This window comes from Micropterus salmoides, unplaced genomic scaffold (genome assembly GCF_014851395.1).
Source record: "Micropterus salmoides isolate LMB-PRFRI ecotype aquatic unplaced genomic scaffold, ASM1485139v1 Ms_hic_scaffold_5, whole genome shotgun sequence".
NCBI classification, from domain to species: domain Eukaryota; kingdom Metazoa; phylum Chordata; class Actinopteri; order Centrarchiformes; family Centrarchidae; genus Micropterus; species Micropterus salmoides.
Genome location: NW_024044237.1, coordinates 27,461,679 through 27,481,419, shown reverse-complemented (window position 1 = coordinate 27,481,419; position 19,741 = coordinate 27,461,679). Strand labels below are relative to the sequence as shown.

At 38.3% G+C, this 19,741-nt stretch overlaps 1 long non-coding RNA gene across 1 annotated transcript in view; it reads left to right on the top strand.

Moving 5' to 3' along the window:
* The first annotated feature begins 307 nt into the window (after positions 1-307).
* Positions 308-19,741, top strand: part of LOC119888865 — a 47,228-nt gene continuing 27,794 nt past the window's right edge. Inside the window, exons 1-2 of the long non-coding RNA XR_005441962.1 lie at positions 308-560; positions 664-731. This is a non-coding gene — a long non-coding RNA (uncharacterized LOC119888865). The remainder of the gene's footprint in view (positions 561-663; positions 732-19,741) is intronic.

The window sequence follows — 19,741 nt, the reverse complement described above, 5'->3', positions numbered from 1 at the left end:
ATTGACTTTGACTTTGACTTTGACTGTAAGTAGTGTACAGTGGGTTCATCAGAGCCTTCGAATACTGCTGAGAGGAGGCGAGAGTGAAAAAGGGTGATAATTCTCTGTTTTATACATATATATGTAGCCAGGTGAACCAGGGGTACAGAGTTAAATAGTGTTATGTGGGTTATAATGTTATGTAGTTGCTGGTGGGATTACTGCAGCGATAACTGTCCTCTGTATTTAATGGCACTGTCACTTTAAGAGTACTACATGGGACGGCTCGCGCAAGAGGGTAGAATTTCCGACGAGACACGGGGAAAAACGGAAGTGTTGGGTCCCACAGTGTAGAGAAACGACAAGGGATGTACTTTGGTTGATCGATATGGAGGATATCTCCATAACCCATGGTAAAGTACAGTAATAATCCTTAAGATCGGCAGACGAAAGAGTTAACTAACTAGCGGACCAAGGTAGATGAAGACCTGGGTGTCCCAGCTGATTCCTGACGATTGATAGCAGAGTGAGTGTGTGTATATTCGCCACAAGGGGAAGAGACTCTGACCAGCAGCGACAGCGTGAGTGACAATGGAGTGTTTTAACAAACAAAATCACATTATATTAGTGTATACTGAAGCTGTAAATAAACAATGTTCATTTCATATTTTTTCGCTGACTTAGAGATACACGTGCGGAGTTCTTGGTGAGTGTGTGGGCGTGTCCTGAGGACGCAACTGCACAGTAGAACAGTGAGTTACTGATTTCATTCATAAAATGTTAATTCTGAGTTTCTGTACAAAGTGCTGGGCAAATTGTATTCTGTGAATGAATGTATTTTATGTTTTTATGGTAAATTTAAATATTTCACCTTGAGTTTATGAACTCAATGCAATATGTGGTGAAGTGAATGTATTTATTTATGTATAAATAAATTTAGATTTGTTTTTTTTTGTTTCTTTCTCTGTTTAGAAAGGTCACTACTGTTGTCTAGTCTAGAGTGGTGTTATCTAATCTAGACGTTTGACGTTGTCCAGATTTTGGCTGTTTTACAGCTTTGGTTGTTGAGAATTTAGGTCTAGAGTTCCTGTTTAGAAGTAACTGAAGTCCACCAGAGTGAGTGTAAACTAGTTTATGGCAGCTGTTTACATATTGTGGTATGGTAAAGGGGTACTATAGAGTACTGTTAAGTCACATAGTTGAGATCAGATGCAATAAGCAAAGGACAAGTAAGAAAGTTATTCCTGTGTTTTGTATAACCGCCAACTGCCTATTAAAAGCCTTATAAAGAGAAAAACCATGGTTCCCTTAAATTTATTGGTATTGAAAGATTGAGTCCTAATCCAAGAGGGGGTAACATGATCAACCAACTTTTGAGAAGGGAAGCTTTTTGGATTCATGAATTGAACACAATTGAACCTCATGGACTGAATGAGACACTAGATTTGAGCCCATTCTTGTAATGTTGATTATTATGTCTATCTCTGAGGTGGGTTTTTTCCTTCAGAGAAAGTTTAGTTACAGAAATACCCTCCCCTCCCCTCGAGGGACATATGCTAAAAGTAGGAATGTCAGGCTATTTTGCCTTATAATATTTATGATATTTATGGTCTTCTAATGTTGTAATTCTTGTAACTTTAATGTGTTTAAAGGCTGTGTGAGCCTGAAGAAGCAATGGGCTCACAAATAAAGTAGTAAGTCAGATCAATGTGTGGTAGTTTGTTTTTTGATTTTTCATAGACTTATCCTGCTATCTACCAGCACCTCATTGTTGTTGCTGTGCTTGGGGAATTTTTTGTTATATATATATATAATTTATGAGTGATACAAGTATCGGTGAATCATCATTGATAACAAGTTGACCTTTGTACTAAACACAGACATGCTGAGTAAGAAAAGTCAGCAACGTCTCTTCTGTGTGAGAAAGCTAGCGAAGTTTCAAGTGGACAGATCCCTGATGACATTGTTTTATAAATCTTTTATTGAGTCCGACTTTACTTTTTCATGTATTTTCTGTTATGCTTCTTTTGTTTAAAATGGAAAAACACAATAGTAAATAAAGTTAGAAGCAAAATCATCGGGATTCAGCAGATAAAACTAACTGAACTGTACAACAAACGTGTAAATAGATAGAAATTCTCCTTCGTACCCTCTGCTATCTCTTTGCTTAAATCTGTAAAGAATAGATAACGTCTGCACATAAGGCACACTTGAACTTAAACTTTTAATGTTGTGGTATTTATTTACCCATATGTCTGAACCTGTATTTTTAATCGATGTTGTCATTGTTGTCCTGTACTGTATGTCAGATTCTTTGTTACTGTGGCAAAACTAATCTCTCCTTGGGGACAAATAAAAGTCTTGAATTGAATTGAACATTTGGAATAAAGTGTGTGTGTGTGTGTGTGTGTGTGTGTGTGTATATATATATATATATATATATATATATATATATATATATATATATAATAGGTGGGATTAATTTTACCCCGACCTTTCATGCAGAACTGCTTCAGCTCAGCAGGCATGAAATTCTTGTTTTAGAAACCCGCCACAGTCCAATGTCATTCATGTGTGGACTTTGACAAGGCCATTTCAAATCTTTAAATTCTTCTTCTTTAGTTACACCAAAGTTGGTTGTGTGTCTCGGATAATTTTCTTGCCATGTGATCCATTTCCACCTCAAGTGCAGCCATTAACAAGATGCCTTCATATTCTTCAGTGAGAAAATCAGTGTTCTTTCAGGATTCATGGCTCATCCAGTTATTGTCCAGGTTGCACTTAAACGGCCGTCTTTTGTTCATTTTTTTATATAGCATTTAGTATTTTTTACCTGAATGTCGTTCTGAGGACATTTCCTCTTGCCTTTGGAAAGATTTTGGAATATTTACTGATGAACAGTGAATTTAGTTACATCATGTTGGTGTGTGGACAACACACAAGTATCTGCCTAGTTTGTTGGTGTGTGCATATGCAAAATGCAACCTACAGAGGTCACCATTGACAAAATTATTGCTAAGTTTTAACATTTGAAAAGGCTTAAGGGAGGTAAAGAAGCCATTAAATGTTTTACTTGACACAGGAGTGGTTACTAATTTGGGATAACATAGAATAAATGTCATCTCTGTATTATTTAAATAGAATAGAAACATGGAGACAAGCTGACAGAAAGAGACAGATTGTGTGTATGTGTGTGTGGAGATAAACAGGCCATATATGTACTGCTTTTAAGATGAAGAGGAAGGAAAAGAAGATGAATGTGTGCATTTTACAGAAATGCAGTTAATGGCTCTCAGGTGAAGTATTAATCCCTCTGGTGGCCGCACTGGAAACCCACAGCTCCTTACCAGCAGTGGCTAAGGACAAGGGATGGGTATCGCTATTGGCTACCTTTATGGTATCGACCGAAACGGCCATCGAGCAGCCAAACACGCAAACAACACACGAAAGAAAAAGAAGAGCACGCCTTTTTTCCTTTATGTGCCTGCACCATAAACTGTATTTTAAAAAAGGCCTGCACACTTCTCTGTGCATTTTTGTTTTATTTGCTATTCAAATCATTTCTCACTTTTGTGGCGCAGCAGCTACCAGCTGATTTTACTCACTGGAGCCTCGGGCTGCGGCTGCTTTGGTTTGATCGGCTGGACGTGCAGCCTCTCTTTTCCTCTGTTTGTGTGTCTTTTGTGTAGTTAAGTGATTAGTTTAATCAGACTCCTTACTCGATTTATACTTGTGACTGTCATTTTTGGAAGAGGTTTGCAGAGATCTTTCAATTCAGTTTATTGATCAAAAGTTAACAAATAATTTTCTGTTGTTTACTTTCAACACACCTATCAAAAAATACCTTAAATTTGTTCCCCACAACTTATTTGTCACTAAACTATTTCACTCCTCCTCTCTCATTCAAATATTTTAAAAAATTGCCAGCTTTCCCTGTATAATAGGACTACCAGTGAGGAAGAACTAATTTGGATGAGGAGTGATTTCCCAATACTTTTATGTAACAGTTATTTGAAACGAGATAAAAATAAAGTAGATAACCTTGCATGTCCATAACAACAATAAAAATAATAATAGGCTACCTATCAAGTACTATGGTGGTGATAGCACAAGGATAAAACACACGCCTTTGGTGTGAGAGACTCGGGTTCTATCCCCCACTGACCCATCCACCAATGTGTCCCTGAGCAAGACACTTGACCCCTCATTGCTCCAGAGGCGTGTGACCTCTGACATATGTAGCAATTGTAAGTCGCTTTGGATAAAAGCGTCAGCTAAAGGGGTTAATGTAATGTAATACTATGGCTTCAACAGGTGGCATTTTATGCAAGGTATCGAATGAAGTACTCCATTGGTATCTGTACCGCTTTAAGGGTACTGGTTGTTATACTGGTATCGTGAAGTTTTAAACAATACCAAACCTGATTGCTTCAGATTAGCCATTTCAGCAGTTTTTAATAGACATGGTTTAGACAAGCTTTTGGAATTAATTAGAAGTTTACCAAATGGGCACTCTCCAATTTCCCAAATTACCTGGTTCTTTCTGGGAAACTTTGTACAATGATTTGGATTTTTTGGCCTGGAAAATAAAGTTTTACCTTCTGCTGTTTTGTGTTGAGTCCACTTCTTAGCGGACTAGTTGTACTGAACAAACCATCATGGTTTTGTTGAAGTCATAATTTGTTTATAAACCAGCCAATATCATTTGTAATCCAGCAACAACCACACTCAAAGATATCATATTATCATCATATTAAACAACATTAATGCTTGTTGGTTTTTTTTGATTTTTTAAAATGCTTGTTATTTTCAAAATAATACTTTTTAATACTGTGAACTGCAAAAAGGTTATGTGTAAAAGTTGCACACACTGGATAGAGTCAGTAATATGGTAAAATTATGTGAATTTCGTTTAAACCAGAAGAAATCACCTTTTGTATAATTATTCTGGCCCTGGGTTGTTACATTAACTTTTGTGGCTCTGTTTGAGCAGTCTGCTTTCACTACCAAGGATATAAACCATGTATTTCATCCACAAGTGTTGCAGTAGTGACTGATACTAAATGGATTATAGACAAAAACAAAACTCTTGTGTGTCACATTAATATATCTTTTGAAACAAATCTTTTTCAAATCTGCTCAAGCTTGGATGTTTCAGCAGGTGAATCACAAACTGGCCTGAGCTATCAACTAGGAAACCATGCTAATTAGCCTTGAAGTGATTTGGTACGAGAGTCATGGGATGAGGAGAGTGTGTGAGACAGAAAGCGAGAGGTGAGAGAACAGGTGTGTGTGTGTGTGTGTGTGTGTGAATGGGAAAGCATGACAGGCAGTGTGTGAAGTGAACATTTACCACCACACAGCTGGTGATGGTTACCATGAGAACCAACAGGGGCAGATGGTGCCCAAATGCCTGGACGACATTCACACACACGCACGTTTGTTCCTCTATCCCAGTGGGGACAGGTCATTGACAAAATGCATTCTCTAGCCCTTTACCCTGACCTTAACCATCACAATTACATGCCTAACCATAACCCTATTGTAACCTGAACCCTAAAACCAAGTCTTAACCCTCAAGCTGCGCTTCTACCCTTGGGGACCTCAATTTTTATCTCCACATTGACACAAGTCTCCGTCGCTCATTCTCATTGTGCATTCTGGTCCCCACATGAATATAAATACACACTCACAAACGCAAACATAATAACTTTGAGTTCATGGTAAGGACTCGGTAAGCATATAATTAATTTTGTACTGATGTTTTTCTGTGGTACTGCATGTGTTAATTTAGGCGAGGTGTACTCTGGCAACCTAGAACACCAAACACGAGTGAACAAGAATTGAATCTTCAAACTCCAAAGAAAACAATCTGGCTTCCGTCGATTTGCTTCTGTTTGGCAGCAGCAGTTAAGGGCGTGGTTACCTAGAGCAACAGGCACTTAACGCTGATGCAGGCTGTGCAGCTACAGCTCCTTACAATTTTGTGTTGCTGTTGTTTCGATCCAGCATTAACATCTTTTGTCTTGAAGGGGAAAATATTTTCTTATTTTAAAGATGTAGAAGATTAGAAGCAAGAAAGAGTATGGATTAAAATTCTTACATGCTCTATTATATGTATTTTTGTATGTAAACCCTTAGTTGTAATGGTAGGCTACCTCTAGCTCATTGTTTTCTTAAGGATAAATCAAGTGATTTTTTTCTTATTTTCAACAAGTGGAAATAGAAAGACCAAAACCAAATACTATTGTCTGATATACACTGATATAGCTTGTTCCTTAGTGTCACCTCCATTACAGTATATCTCTAGCACACTAAGTCTGCAGCTGAGAGTTCCCAAAAACTATTTACTCCTGTTTGATTAATGTTTGCTAAAAACTACAGTGTCCATATGCTTCAGGAAATTGTTTTGCCATTTTAAAATGAATGAAACCATATATTTGTGACTTCATTTTTTAAAAAGTAAGAATGAGAGCCACAGACAGGCCAGGGAAGTTTGAAAGTAGTGAGAGACAGAATGCCAATGCAGATAGGCTCATATTCATACAGTTTACAGTGATGACTTGATGAAAATGTACTTTATTCTCTTTATTTATTCATGGAAGGCTTATTATAAATAATTTTCAGCACAATTTTGCAGTGTGTGACCATCATAAACAGGGCTGCAGTTGAGAGAAAGGAAAGCATTTCTTGTGCTGTTTTTCTAGTTTTCCCTCAAAGATTTGCCTTATCAGTCTCTTCTCAATATCTTTCAGACACTTGAGATTTGTGCATCTTTGTTTATCTTTGCACAGTAGAAATCCCAGACTTCATTTTAAAATGGCTCCTGGTAAAATATGTATATTGGTAACTCTAAACTGCTGCCTATAAGACCGTTGCATAATTCTGTGTCTGTGCTTTGATGTGTGAGAGAGCCACAGCTGAGCCTTGGAGCTTTGGCTCCAGAAGTGTGGCAATTGATTTGGCCATATATACTGGGTCAGACTGTGGAATAACAGACACAGAGAGAGAAAGAGAAATAGCAACAAAGAGGGACAGAAACAAGAAACAGAGAAGGGGCAGACAAGGTTGTTTTTAGGGGGTCACATATAGATTGAGTAGAGGGTGACAAAAGACTATGATATATAGGAAAAATAAGAATACAGTCACATGTACAATCCTTATTCTTTTTTTATTTTACGAGCTGGGGGGAAGTTTTTAAAATTTTTATCCCTTTGCTTTGCTCCACTAAGCAAAAACATTGCACACTTCTTTCCCTACCAGCTCTAAGGATACTTTTATGTGGTTGACCTTTGACCTCCCCTTGAAGGAGTGCATGCAAAAACAGACTTGACTGACATCAAGAAAGAATGACTTTACCCTAAGTTGATCTTAAAGGGTAACTTTGTAATTTTCAACCTTTAAGTGTCTATCATGTGGTTAATTGGGACAACATTCTTTAAAAACTGGTCCAGTAGTGAGCAAGCTCACTGCAGTCGGCAGCAGCGAAACAGGGCTGCAACATAATGGTTTCAGATTGTTATTAGTATGTGTCTGACAACATTGTGGAAAGGATCCCTACAGATAGACCTTGTTTTAAAGAGTAAGATCCTTTTTGTTTAATCAGATACAGTAAAAATATCGCTCTTGTCAAAGCCACCATTGATTAAAAACTAGTAAACTAGTAAAAAGTCATTTTACCTAGCAGAACACGGAAGTTGCTGGTCTACCGCTGCCTCGGTCAGTTAGTATGTTTCTGTTATTCTGTGACTGGTGTTTTAAAGGCTTTAAAAAACTAAAGTCGCCCAATAACACAATCTAATTGATCGAGGCATCGGTAGACCAGAGAGGTAAAATAGTTATAACAATCTGATCCTCTCAAAAAAGCACTTTAGTGGACGTACTTTGACATGCCGCAATTGCCTGAAAGCCTTTTATTGAACTGCTGAAGAAATAGAGGCAGACAGGAACTGGGGGAAGAGAGAGAGAGATGGTTATGATATGCAGCAAAGGTCCATGTTTGTGCATTGACCCTGTGGTTATATGCGTCTTAACACGGCCAGCAGGACTCACAATGATTTCTTCATTGTAACGTTTGGATTGTTGCAAAGGTGCAAACGCTTATCTGAAAATAAGTTAGTTTTGGGAATAGTGTCTGGATGCACAATGCAGTAGATATAAGAGAAATACTTTAGATTTTTTTTAAACTTATAGTATGACCCACCTTTGTAGCAGTGCTTGTAATGATGATTTAGTCAGTTCTCCTATTATCTACTCAGTGTAAATGTACAGTTATTTTACCATCTGTGACCCAGATTGAGCAGAAGTTTGCCACGTTCAAATGACACCTGTGTGTGTGTGTGTGTGTTATGAAGAATGGAGGACGAAAAAATCCTGGAGTTTGTAGTTTGTTTGAAGTGTGAAGATAGTCACAGCAGGGGCTGCATCATGTGTGGGGGGGGGGGTTGTGTGTGTGTGTGTGTGTGTGTGTGTGTGTGTGAATTTGAAGGGTGAGTACACATCTTCTTATAATGAGAAACATATACATATACACACACACTGAGTATAGTATAACCACGTTCACTTCTATTGACATATTCTCCCTAACACACTTACAAGGAAAGACTTTTCTCTGTAGCGCGCACACACAAGCACACACACACAGTCTCACAGTTGCCTGCCATCTGTTCTCACCAGTCAAGCTGTCTTGGCGGCCCCTCAGGCCTGGGACACAATCAATGACTTTTCCTCGTTCTCTCTCTCTCACTCACACACACACACACACAAGCGCACAAACACACACACAAACACAGGCTAATACACTGAGAGGTCAAAATCACTGATGTACTGATAAAGTCACTACTCTGTCCAGAAAACATTCCTGAGCATCTTTCATCAATTTCAGGTGGTAAATATCAAAACATGTAGTCTCTGCTTCTAAAAAGATACATATTGTGTATCTAATAATGTGTGCCAAATATTTGTACTTATTTTGACCAAACACATTAGTCCCAGATTACAATGAAGTGGTATTTTGAAAGCATCTGCCCATCATGATTAAATCCGTTTAACTGTATTAGAAATAGATTTTAAACTTAAGATAATAAAGTTTTTGCACATTTTGTGGCATTTGTGCAACATGTGTATTATCACTGTTACAACTGCACACCCGCCATCTACTCTAATGCTAAAAAAATATTGATTACATTATTATAACTAACAATATTAACGGATTTTGTAACAATGTTGTTATTCATTGTCTTACATAGATATCAGGGATAAACTTCCTAATAGTCAACTAAACCGAAGAATCTTAGTCGACCAACTTTTCGAGTCAGATTTAGATTTGTTAACATTTTGGTAAACTGGCACCATTAAAAGTATGCAGAATTAGCTGTTAGCAGTTGCTGTTTGCACTGGATTACTTTGATACTGAAGAAAACTTAAAAACATGATGATTCTCACGTCTTATTTCTATTATTTTTAAGCAGATTTATTAATGTGTATTCGTGGTGGACACCTGAGATAATGTTATCCTTGAAAAGTATCACCCCGGAATCTAAAAGCCATAACTCTGCACAGAATAAACAGGTAAAAACTTAATGAATTGATTCAGCCTCCTCTTATAAAAGGAATGTAATATTTATAATAGTAATTATTATGTTTACTCCTTTTCTTTTTTTAATGCATATTAACATTAGACAGTTTCCTCATGAGATTTACAAGATAGAATTTTGTTCCTCACATTTATTTATTAAACATTTGATTTAAGAAAAGAAATAAAACCATATGAGACACATAGCTGTACTCAGGGACACACTGTTTGCTGGCCTTGTTTTCAGTGTTGTCAGGTTACACTGCCTAGCGGCATTTAAATTTTGTCAGAAGAATACAATTGTAATGATTTAAACAAGAATTGTTTGAAGAACTTAATCCATTTAAAGTCTCCTGTTTGGGCTTCTCCTCGGTAACACCCAACTCTGTTTACAGAAGTAAAGTGACCTTTATATATACCTTTAGGAAATATTGCAAGAACTTTTCCAACAGACGTCTCCACAACAGTCAAACACATACAGACTGACAACTCTAGTGATCTTTAACTATGGTGTCCTGTAATTGGCAATTTTAATGAAAGGGGTGAGTAAGTCACCTAATTAGAGACAACGATCCAACAATGCACTCTTCTGTAAAACAGGTTCTCAGTGTTCCATTTTGTTACATGAACATAATGCAGACAAAAAATTGGGCTGGGAGTCATTCATCATTTACAGAGCTGGTCCCTGTCGCAGATTAAAGCACAGTGGAAGACTTTGACAGCCATACATGCAGAGTCAGCTCTGATGAAAAAGGAAAAAAAAGAGGGTGGAGAGAGGAGGAGTGTGTGTGCGTGTGTGTGTAAAATCAAAGAGTAAGCCTGAGTGGTTTTGATGTTATTGTCATATAGTAGTGAGTCCCACGCTCTGTATGACACTCTGCATGAACCCAGGGCTTAACACACACACACACACACACACACACACACACACACACACACACACACACACACACACACGCACACACACCCTCTTACAGGCAAGGCAATGCACACACAAGCTCAAACACACACTTAGTGCCAGCAGCACATTCAGCTTCAATGGCTAAGAGTGTGTTTTGAAGTGTGTTTTTCTGCATTTATGGTAACTCCTGTTGACAGTGACAAAAGGCTGCAGAGCTGTGACACACATGATCGATTAGCTGGGCGTATTCCCACAGATCAAAAACCAACGAATGATTTACTGTAATGTAAAGATGTTTTATTTCTAAATAATTATAATTATAATCATAAATTACCTCTCCAAAAAGGAGACAGAGGAGAAGGAGAAGGAGGTAAAAAGTCTGACCAGAGTAATATTTGTTCTGTGTAAAGCCACAGGAATTCCTGGTCAAATGCCAGATCAAAAATGTTATGCCACGGCAAACAAGCTGTCACCTGTATACAACGTGCATGTGGGTGTCAGTGGGAAACTTTACTATTTGGTTGATGTTTAGTGAATGATTAACTCTGCTTAAAGAAACGTTTTTATAATTAGTTATATTTTTGTGTACTTTTCTCAAATTACCCCTTTTGAAGTTCCAATGAGAAACCAATAAATTCTATTGTGTTAGCAGTTCCTTAACAAGTGACACCAGAAACAAACGTAGTTCTTTTCAATTAGCTGAATCAACTGAATAACTGAAAATTTTTAGATAGATTTTAGATGTAGCTTCCTGCTTTGGTGGCTGTGCAGCAATTATGCCATCAAGTTTGTTGACTTTCCAGAAAGTCCAGATATCTCTGATTCAGATTTACACCTACAGGCTTACCTACTCAGTTGCAGTTTATTACGGTCTTGCATGAATAAAATTTCTGCTGAATACACCTATCAAGCTAATTATCTTTAAAGAGTTAGCTCACTACTTTACCCACTGCAGTATCTAGTTAGCTCGCTTGCTAATTAGAATTTTGTATATTTCTCTTTGAACAAGCAACAACAGTCTCGGCCTTTCAAAAATGCAGACACATCTGTAATTCCGCAACTGGCATGTACACTAATCTAACCCAAGTGGTGGATGGGAATTTTTTTGCATCTGCTCTAAAAAGATGTACTTTTTTATGTCCATTTTCTGTTACAAGGTTCAGTTTCCAACAAGAATGACTGAGAAAACACGAGAAAAGAGACAGAAAGAAACATAGACTGATGGATAGAAGATTAACCTTTTACTAAAGGGGAAAAAACTGACCTGACCTTGAAGCAGCATATCATGGAGGTCGAAGACCCAATAGAGAACAAATGAGTGTCATTTAATCACTGGCTTATTGTGTCTCATGATATGTACAGAGGTGAATTAAGAGATCTTTAAAGCCTTAATCAGTGATTGCTATAGTGAACTACAAAACCAACTGTCACAGGATGATTGATTTTACATGGTGGATCATGTCGGTGAGTCTGAACTGTACTGTAATACCAGGACAAGCATCCAATGGGTGCTGTGCACCAATAATTGAATGGAGCTGACTATACACAATACTCATCTTTCAAGCTGTTCAGTTAAATTGTAGTGTATGTTGAATTTTAGGAAATGGGAGTTAACCCCTTCACGCCGATTGTTGCGAATTCGTATCACACCTCTTCCTTTAAGACTGCAAGCCAAGATATCGCATGGATTCCCTCAATGCCTGTTTGTGCATATTCAATTCGTACCTCGGAACCTTTTGCAAGCCCTGGTTTCTCATTTATGCCTGTTGTCGCTAATTTGCATCATACCTACATCATACCTGAATTTATATATTTTCTATGTTCTATATACAATAACAATCTTCACTCAATTTAACATCAGCCTGCATGCAAATAAAAACACAAATTTTTTTATTGTAAAAAAATTCAGACGTCAAGGGGTTAATAGCGATTATAATTGTTCATAAATGCGAAGAAAACCAACTCAGTCATGACTTTGTAATTGAGACAAAAAAGAGATGTGAAAATGGGCCAGAAAGAAACATGGTCACCGGTGAGAAAATTACTTGAATCATCAGCTGGTTGCTGATAATCATGTTATGTAGAGATGGGAATCGAGACCCGGTTCTATAAGTACCCATTTTCAAATTTCTCAGAACCTGAAAATCAATAAGGTCAGAGCTTATCAATACTTCCATGAGCCTAGCCGGTTCTACAATGTTACATTGTCTAGGAATCACATCATTTAAATCAAATCTGATTTAACCTGAAATGCAATGAATTAGAAATATTATTTAGGGATGGGCAGCGAAACACAATTTGGAATAAAGGCCGTCATGTTTATTATCAGGCTACAGTCTATGCCCTGCTGTCTGTGTTGGCTCGTACACACACATACACATGCGCGCGCACACACAACATCCAGTCGCGGTAGACAGTGAAGTGAAGGCAGCTCCAAATTACTTGAGTTGATGACAGCCACACTCATTACTGTAAATAAAACCTTCACTAGTAAAAAGACAATACTTTATCAAAACATATGTTCAACAAGCATTAACATGTAGATAGTGAGATTTTAATCTGCTCTGTCCACGGTCTCTCACCCTCTGTTTTACACAACCACAGCTAACTTTAGCTTGGCAATTAGCGTTACAAACAAGCTCAATTGAAAGCTGTCTGTCTGTAGTCTAACTATTTAGTTTAGTTTTCCACATAGCTTAGAATGTAGCACACTGTTGTTCAGCTGCTCCTCTCATACCAGGTAACGTTACCTGCAGGTAGTGAATAATAGTCTGCAATCAACGCCACCCAGTATCAGAGTTTATATAGGGAATTTGCTAAACTTGTTGCTGCTCTAGAAATAACATTTAGTTGTGTTTAAAATATTAAATTCTAATCCTGTTCTAATTTTATAAACCACCAGGCAGCTAATATGCACACTTCATTATTTGGAAGAGACTAATCAATAATTCAATTCAATTCAATTTTATTTATATAGCGCCAAATCACAACAACAGTTATCTCGCAGCGGTTTTTATAAAAGAGCAGGTCTAGACCGTACTCTGTGATGTTATTTACAGAAGGCCAACAATTCCCACCAGGAGCAGTAGGCGACAGAGGCAAGGAAAAACTTCCTTTTAAGAGGCAGAAACCTCGAGCAGAACCATGGCTCAGGGTGGGCGGCCATCTGCCTCGACCGGTTGGGGGTGAAGGGGGGGGGGGGGGGGGGTCAATGATAATAATCATAATGTTAATGATTATAATAACAATAGGACTAGTAACAATAGTTGTTGCAGCAGAGGGTGTCGAGCAGGAACACGGGGGCAGCAGGTGACCCGCAGCCACAAATCCAGACTCCACAGCTCCAGATCCAGAAACACCTGCAGGAAGTGATAGGAGGAGAGAGGAGAGGGACGAGAAAGCACAAGACTACCGGAAAGGGGAGAAGTTGTGTTAGTAACATGTAATAATGGGATGAGGTTGCATACAGAGGGAGAGAAAGTAGAGGAGAGAGGAGCTCAGTGCTTCATAGGAAATCCCCCGGCAGTCTAGGCCTATAGCAGCATAACTAAGGGATGATTCAGGACTCACCTGAGCCAGCCCTAACTATAAGCTTTATCAAAGAGGAAAGTCTTAAGCCTACTCTTAAAAGTGGAGATGGTGTCTGCCTCCTGAACCCAAACTGGAACCTGGTTCCACAGGAGAGGAGCTTGATAGCTGAACGCTCTGACTCCTAGTCTACTTTTGGAGACTCACAAGGAGGAACCACAAGTAACCCTGCATTCTGGGAGTGCAGTGCTCTGGTGGGGTAGTAAGGTACTATGAGCTCTTTAAGATAAGATGGTGCCTAACCATTAAGAGCTTTGTAGGTGAGAAGAATGATTTTAAATTCTATTCTGGATTTTACTGGAAGCCAATGCAAAGAAGCTAAAACAGAAGAAATATGATCTCTTTTCCTGGTTCCTGTCAGAACATTCCTTATTATCAGCCTGATAATAAGGAATTGCAGTAATCCAGCCTAGAAGTAACAAATGCATGGACTAGTTTTTCTGTGGTGCTGGAGGCCAGGGCGATGCCATCAAGGGAAACTATATCTTTAGATAATGCGTCACGGAGGTGCTTAGGCCCCAGAACAATAACTTCAGTTTTATCTGAGTTTAACATTAGAAAATTACAGGTCATCCAGGTTTTAACATCCTGAAGGCACATTTGAAGTTTAGCTAACTGATGAGTTTCATCTGGCTTGATCGATAGATATAACTGAGTATCATCTGCATAACAATGAAAGCTTATGGAATGTTTCCTGATAATATTGCCTAAAGGAAGCATATATAAAGTGAAGAGGATTGGTCCGAGGACAGATCCTTGAGGAACTCCATGACTAACTTTGGCGTGCATGGAGGACTCATCGTTAACATGTACAAACTGAAATCGATCTGATAAATAGGACTTAAACCAGCTTAGAGCAGTTCCTTTAATGCCAATGAAATGTTCCAGTCTCTGCAAAAGGATCTGATGGTCAATGGTATCAAATGCAGCACTAAGATCTAATAAAACCAGTACAGAGACAAGTCCTTTGTCTGATGCAATAATGCAAGTGCTGTCTCTGTGCTATGATGAGCTCTAAATCCTGACTGAAAATCCCCAAATAAACTATTGCTCTGTAGAAAGTCACACAGCTGTTTAGCAACTGCTTTCTCCAGAACCTTAGAGAGAAATGGAAGGTTAGATATAGGTCTATAGTTGGCTAAAACATCCGGATCAAGTTTGGGCTTTTTCAGAAGAGGTTTAATTACAGCTACACAATAAATACAATAAATGCGGTTTATTTTGCCAGCCGTTCTCTATAGCCTGTCATTCACAGAAGGAGTCGTGGATGTGTCTGTAAGGTAAAGTCCAGATTCAAAGACATATCTCCAATATGCATTTCTTGTATGAGGAAAAGAAACACCACCTGTATTTTGGAAATGTTGTAAAAATGCCTATTTTTTCCAAAGGGTATATATCATGTCTTGAAATGAAACCCTGCATGTGGCCTTGTGTCTGAAGGTTCCAGTTATGACTGTGACGATATCCTTCATGCGCTGTTTTAAACGATTCTTCCTTGATGGAGCCTTTAATTTATAGTCTCCTTTTTTTCTCACATCCTCCCTCCATCACCATTGTAATGCAAATAATAACGATTCCTATCATCTAAATCCTCTCTGCCCTTTATGTCAGTCTCACCTCCCTCTGTCTTTCTCATGCATGCAATGGCTTTTCCTCCTCCACCTCTCGTCTTAATTCCCATTTGTTTCTCCATCACATATCTTATCCTCTTTCTCTGTTTCTGTACCACCATCTTTCTGCTTGTTCTCCACTTCATTCCAGATTCTCTCCATCTCTTTCTGTCTCTCTTTCAACAGTGCTCTTTGTTTTTTCTATAATCCTCTGTCTGTTGTGGTTTAATCTCCACTTTTAAGAGGCAAGTGGCTGTAGGCCATTTGATGGCCCTCGGATAACTCTTTGTGTATATATGTGTGTGTGTCTGGGTGTGAAATTCTGCAAAAGACGTACTCACTTTTTATTACTCTTTTGTCACCATGTCACAGTTTTGCTCCCAATAATAAATCTCCAATACAAAATGTCACTTGACTTCAGTCAGTGTCAAGATCAAGGACAAATCTCTTGCCCTTATCCCTCCATTTTTCCTCTTTACATCTGCTGCCCACCTACTCCTAATCCTTTATCTCCCTCTTTCCCTTTTTTGTGTTTTATTCTACTGGACTTTGGACTTTTATCCCATTTAATTCAATTCAATTTAATATGCTTTATTGGCATGAATGTTTAGGTTTAACAATGCTGCTAAAGCAAAACATCACATATGAGCAATAAAAAAAGAAGAAGAATTATATATATATAATGTTTGTGTGTATGTAGTGCTAGCAAAGTGGTAAACCTGTTATACATATATTTATTCCATCAAGTGAGCGATCTGTAGATCCTGTCTCCCAATAAATGTAGTCCCTTAAAATAATGCCAAAGTTATTTATAGAGCTGTCCAGCCAAAAAGCATTTGATTTATACACACAGAGACACATAGTTGGCATTGGCAAAAATTATGACAGTCTCAAATTGGTTATCTAATCAGCCAGGTGCATCAGTTTACCTTTCTCTCTCTCCCTCTGTGTCTGTGTTTCTATCTGCCTATCTGTGTAATAGTGATGTCATGAATCATCATAAGGAAGACTATTTTGCAGTTGCACTTAATGCTGAACCATTTTGCAAAGAATTGAAAAAAATCTCTTGTTTGTTTTAAATTCTGAATTCTGAGACATAGAAAATACGTGCACACATTTTATGTACGCACAACTTATTGGCAATCGTGCTGCCTTGGCTTTAAGTGAATTTCTTTACCACACCATGATTCATGTTCTTAAAATAGTATGTTTCTGATTCATTGCTTAATCTGCAAAATTACCTTCCAAAAATCTATTTTACTGAAAAGGTCACAACAGGGTTGGAAGATATGGCCAAAAATGTCATCACGATAAGAAGTTTCATATCTTTTGATATCAATCATTTTGATGCTTAGTTCCAAATCCTTATTTCTTTCGAGTTTAAAGGCTGATTTTTGCTCCAGAGTGAAAGTTGAAGAAACCTGATGGTTAATTGTGGTTTAAACTATTCTTCATATATAATACAATTATCTATAAAATGTCATAATAATTATAACGTGTCGTGTATCAATCTACAAGCTTTTCATTTTATACTGGAGTTGTTCTTTGACAAGGTTTTTGTTTGTTTTATGAGCATCTGTTCTTGACAAGGCTGACCCCTCGCTCTGTACTTTTTTCTGGACGTCGTTATTCTCTTCGTCGACACACACACACACATACACACCAGTCCAGGCTGTGTTTCTGAACCTCATTAGTTTTCCAATTAGCTGCTGTCATCTGTCGACCTTGGTTACTAAGGGCAACTATGACACCACAGCCAATTCTCTGCCCTGATTCGTCTCACTGGGAACAGATGGACACTTCCTGTTTTCTTTTCAGGGGAAAGTCAAAATGATCCTCACTCTGAAAGTTAAGGTTAAGGTGTAATTCCCCTCAAACAAGCCAGCTTTTTTATTGATTTACACGCACAGACAGAGCTGATAATATGCTTTCCGAGAAATTTAGACGGCAAGCAGAAGAGCAAAGACGTCTGCGTTTTGTTTCAAATACTTAAATCTAAAAATGATTCATATGAATGTTTTCTGATGGGATGCCTCAATTAATTATACATCTGTTATATTCAGGCAAATTAAACTATTTGGTGAAAAAAACTAGGAAAAGGTAATAGTTAACCTTAGGAAAAGGTTGCCTAAGGTTACTGAACATGAGGTGCTTTTCATTTCCTACTACTTTTACTACATTAGTTTCATTAATCTAGTTACTAGTTACTTTGCATTTTCAGATTAATAATACAAAATATAATCAGCAGCCAGCATGGTTGTTTCGAGCACACATCAGGTTTACGGTCTTTTCGAGCGCACATCGGGCTCATGGTCATTGCAAACGACCAAGTCGTTGTAAACCACAGTTGTTTCGAGCTCAGTCGCTTCAAACTCGCCTCGACCTTTGACAGTCGTTTCCGGCTAAAATCATTTCAATCCAAGCAGTCGTTCAAACAAAGAAAAAAGGGGCTTCGGCACCGGGATGCCAAAGCCTCCCGTTGCTCGCTCCCTGTCCAGGGTTTGGGGGTTCTAAAAGGATAGATGGTACGCAGCGGAATAGGCGCCAAAACCTTAACATTAACAGCATAGCTCTCTCTCATGCTAAAGGCCACCTTGAAGAGCTCCCGCCACCGTCACAACTAGTACAACGTAATTGCATCACTCAGTCGTCCCGAACCTAAGAAGCTACGTTCACACCCGTTCGGGGTCATTTCCCTTTATCTCCCCTTCGTCTTGACCTTCGGCAGCATACTCGCAATTCAGACTCATTCCCCAAACACTGCGTTCTACTCAAGCAACCATATAAATTGGGCCAGCTTACACCCGTCTTTTCTCCGGAGTCCATGACCCTGAACACTCGCAAAACCCTTGTGAACCAATCGCAACACGTCAGATCATCTGTGAGAAAACCAGAATTTACTTGATCAGTGAGCTAATCAAGATGCTGACGTTAGAGCTGGGTCTTCTCGGACTTACCACACCAAGTATAGTTGAAGCTGATGGGAATGTGATTTGTTTTGCTTGTTTAGTCATAAACCAAATTATTGGACAAACTGAAATTTGTGACCTGATGATGGCGCTACATAAAAATTCATGCTGATGTAAATGTTAACAAAATTTCATGGAAATCGCTAATAAATCTATGGCAGCGTCTCAAACCAATTTCACGAGGCCCAGCCTGCCCTGAGTGACAGCTGGTTAGCACGCCGGCCGGATTACGGGAGATATCTCTCATTCATTGGTGGTTGAACTGTGGGTTTTGTATGGAGCACTCAGTGTATAATACACTGTGTTGAACTTCAAGTTCTTAAGTGCTTTGTATTTCTTGTCTGTAGCAACTGAAATACCTGGTTGTTAGTAATTGTTAAATATGGTGGAGTGATTGTCATGTACTGAAAGACATGGGCCTTTTGTGCATGCAAACATGAATGTAATTTGTGTATATATATTGAACATTGAATGACACCATTATTTACATTAAATAATGTCTAAGTGTGTTATTCCTTCCTTTGATGCGTACATTTCAAAAGTTAATTTCAGACCCTGTTTGTAGGTACTTCACTTTGTGAGAGCTGTTCTAGATGTCTGTTTACTTTTCCCTATCATTACATATGATATGTGTTGGCCTTACTATGAATTACTGATGCCTTACTGTATTGATTTATACTCTTTGTGATATGCTATATTTGTGGAGTTTCCTATGCATTGGGACTACAAGCCAAGCTTATATTAAATCAAATATGTTATAGTTTTGTAATGCAGACATTGGTAATGCACTGATGCAAATTTGCAGAGCTTACTTTTCTCCATTTGTAAGTACTTTTCAAAATACCAAATCCATTTTTTGCTCATTTGCGTTATATCACTTACACAATAATTGAAGGGAATGTGGAGAGGAGACAGTCTGAGGAGCAATAACAGAAGTTAACAGCATGAAGTGCAATAACAGCTCTCTCTCTCTCTCTTCACTCCCCCCAGGGCAATGCCATCTGGCCCTGCCACCACTGAAGCATTCACACACATAGATTATGTATGTATAATGGCCATTCTTGCGTTTGTGCGTAGAAATAAATCCATCATCTCTAAAATCTCAAAGATGCCTTTAAAT